At 39.3% G+C, this 3,254-nt stretch overlaps 1 protein-coding gene across 1 annotated transcript in view; it reads left to right on the plus strand.

Annotated features, from left to right (window-relative positions):
• The window catches only part of pak6b (p21 protein (Cdc42/Rac)-activated kinase 6b), a 21,151-nt gene that overhangs the window by 5,895 nt on the left and 12,002 nt on the right, over positions 1-3,254 (plus strand). Inside the window, exon 2 of the mRNA XM_014023904.1 lies at positions 1,659-1,728. The gene's annotated coding sequence lies outside the window, so the exon portion shown is untranslated. The remainder of the gene's footprint in view (positions 1-1,658; positions 1,729-3,254) is intronic.

Consider the following 3,254-nt stretch of genomic DNA (forward strand, 5'->3'; position numbering starts at 1 on the left):
TATATATATATGTATATATGTATATAAAATTTTAAAACTTGGTTAAATGAGCTTTGTGTCTGGCTCCTGACCAGGTGTGTTTACCTGCAGAAAATGAGTGAAAACAGGTCAAAGCTGCTGACAGCCACAGGGGAGTTCTGTGGATGAAGATTAGATTTCTGACACTCAGACTGAGTGAAGAATGCCGACAGAAGTGTTATGTTGACACAGATTGCGTACCTGCATTTCAGAATTACACTATATGTGGAAAACTGCTGAAGGAAGCACATTCCTGCAGCGCCACCTGATGACGGCCAGGATCACTTTTAATGTTTGGTTTTATAAACGTCACTGGCTGCAGCCGCCGGAGGGCGCCGTCACTGCAACACCTGAGTGTGGGGCCAAAACCAGCTCCCAGTACAGTCACCAGTGAGTCTGGTTCCAGTCTGGTCCCGGTCCTGATCCAGTCAGACAGATGAGGAGCTGCAGCTGTCTGCTCATGCGCTGTTTGATTCCTCGTGAGTCACACCCTGAAAACACACACCTGGTCTGCAGCTGACAACCGTCTCAACCTGCCCACGTGATCAGCACGTGTCGGAGCGCCTGTCCCTTTACCAGTGCTCGTTGAGCTAGACCAGTGAAGACATGCATGTGGAAGACGTTAGGGATTAATTAAAACTTGAACTCTGGCAGCTCAGCCAACAAATGAACTGACAGAACCTGAAAGAGGCTCCACCTGCAAACACAACTACTCCAAAACATTTTAAAACAAGACGACACGAGTCCTGCAGCGAATTTGATTTAAAGAAATGAGGGTAAAATGTGCAGAACTGTTTCTGCTGCAGAGTCACTTTGACTGAAAAGAGGTTTCACTCGGTGCGATTGTTCCAGCTGGAAACTAAAAGCCTCCTAGCCTGCAGGCGGCTGCTGCGTTCCTCCCTGCTCAGGTTAAATATCACCTTATTGTCCTGTTTTCTCAGCACAAACAACACAATGTTTTGTTTTGTTCATAAAGCTGACATGTGAGTCTCCAGTGCAACTGTTTTATGATTGGACAGCAGAGCGAAACATCATCATCATCAGCGCTTCCAGCTGTTCCCACACTGTCAGCTGATCCAGAAAAAGACCTCGCCCTGACATGTAGTCAGCTCTGTCAAACAAAAAGCTGTAAAAAAAAAACTGTTTTCATCGTGAAACTGTGACAACGAGAGCTTATTTCAGCAGTTAAGATGTAACACAAGGCTTAAACATTTTATTTTAGACACACCGCTTAACTGGTTTATTTCGTACCTTTCTGGCTATATGCATAGTTTCAGCTCCTCTCGATTCTGGTGTTCCACAAGGTTCTGTCCTCGGTCCTCTCATATTTAATCATTTACCTCCTTCCACTCGGAAATATCTTTCGAAAACCTAATATCCAATTTCACTGTTATGCAGATGACACCCAGTTCTATCTGTCCCCCACCCCCTACTGCCACCCTCCGACCGGATTATATTAAAGCTGAGAGATGAAGACTAAAGTCCACCTCATAAACTGAAGTCAAACCTCACCTCCTCCTTCTGATGTTTGCTGTGTGGGTGTGGAGGAGGATGTGGAAGGACCTGATCTGTCCAGTTAGAGGTGGATGAAGATGACAATGATGAGCGCTGTTCTTCATCATCTCTGTGTTTCTCTCCAGGCTGCAGTGGACCGAGCTGATCTGGATCGAACCGGGTCCACCTGAGGGTGCGAGACGACGACACAAACAGGTGAAACAGAGAGAGAGAGAGAGAGAGAGAGAGAGAGAGAGAGAGAGGTAAATGTTGCACATGTTCAAATCTTTGTGACAAACATTTTCAGACTCAGACCTCTATTTCAAAAACTGATATTTATAATGTTACTATCCTGCAGCAGTGACTTCTTTACAGACATTGTTAATAATTTGTAAACGTTTTGTAAAGTTTAGACAGCTCTAAAGTTGGTGACACCAACTTAAACATTCTGTAAAAAAAATAAAATAAAATCCTCAAACTAAACTATATTTAGGAGCATGAACTGATTTTAAATGTTTCTAATGAGAATTACTATTCAATAAAGACGTAGTTAGAAAACACTGTTTGCCTTAAACGTTTAGTAAAAAATATATGTTGTTGACTCAGGTCAATATTTAAACACAGATCTCTGTTTACTCAATGGACTTCATTCTTACAGATTCTGATTAATCTTTGGTCATGGTTAGTCAATTTGAGCTAAATTAAAACTAAAACAAACTGTTAAAAGAAGCTGAACAAAGTGCAAATTGTAAACGTAAACCGCTAGCTTAAAGTTAACAAACATTAGCTAAAACCTAAAAGTATCAAAAGACTAGCTAAAATCTTAAAGTAGAATAAAGCTGGCTAAAAGGTACCAAAATAAACCAAACTCACCAAAAAGTTAGCAAAGGTTGACGGCTAGCTAAAAACAAACAAAAGCTGCAACCAACAGTAAAGCACAAATCACCATAAAGGTACCAAAAGGCTAAAAATATGTGAGCCATCGTATCGAAATGAGGATTAAGTTAAATTTGGTCAAAATGACCCAACTACATTTTCAGATTCCTGCTTTAAAAGCCACATTTTGACACCTGGATCATTCTAAGCTTATCCAGAGATATGACTTAATTTGTCTTGTTGGTTACAATAATACATAACTCTTTGTTCTGAATCCTGATTTTATAAAATTTATTGAGTAATTTTTTATGTCAATATAAAGAGGAAACATCAAATACTGTAGTATTTCTATATTAGGATTTCCCAGTTGGAAAAAAAACAAAAACATTGCTAGCTCACAGTGGAAAAATTCAAAAATTTTAAGGTGGGTTTTCCTCAAAATCAGTTTTTTTGTTGCTACTAAAAAAGACAGTTCATTCAAATGATACATTATTAAATCATTAATTCATTATATTTTTGACAAAATGCAATTTTTGCCCACATTTAAATCAAAACCCTATATCTGCCCATTTCTCCTTGTTCCACTTTTGGACTTAATCCTTGTTTCGATGTGACGGGTCATATATCAAAAGGAGCAAAAACTAAAATATGCAGAAACTTGGCTAAAATTAGCAGAACAGTAGTTAAAAGCGACTGAAGGCTAGCTGTAAAATAAAAGCTGCAGAAGACTAGATAAAAGCTAAAAGTAGCAAATGCTAGCCGAAATCACCAACATGGTAGCCAAATGCAAAATGTATTAAAAGCCAAGCTAAATGTAGCAATAGCTGAAATTTGCAGAAATCTAGCTCAAAGTAGCTGAATAATAA

Source organism: Austrofundulus limnaeus, unplaced genomic scaffold (assembly GCF_001266775.1).
Source record: "Austrofundulus limnaeus strain Quisiro unplaced genomic scaffold, Austrofundulus_limnaeus-1.0 Scaffold394, whole genome shotgun sequence".
In the NCBI taxonomy this organism is placed as follows: domain Eukaryota; kingdom Metazoa; phylum Chordata; class Actinopteri; order Cyprinodontiformes; family Rivulidae; genus Austrofundulus; species Austrofundulus limnaeus.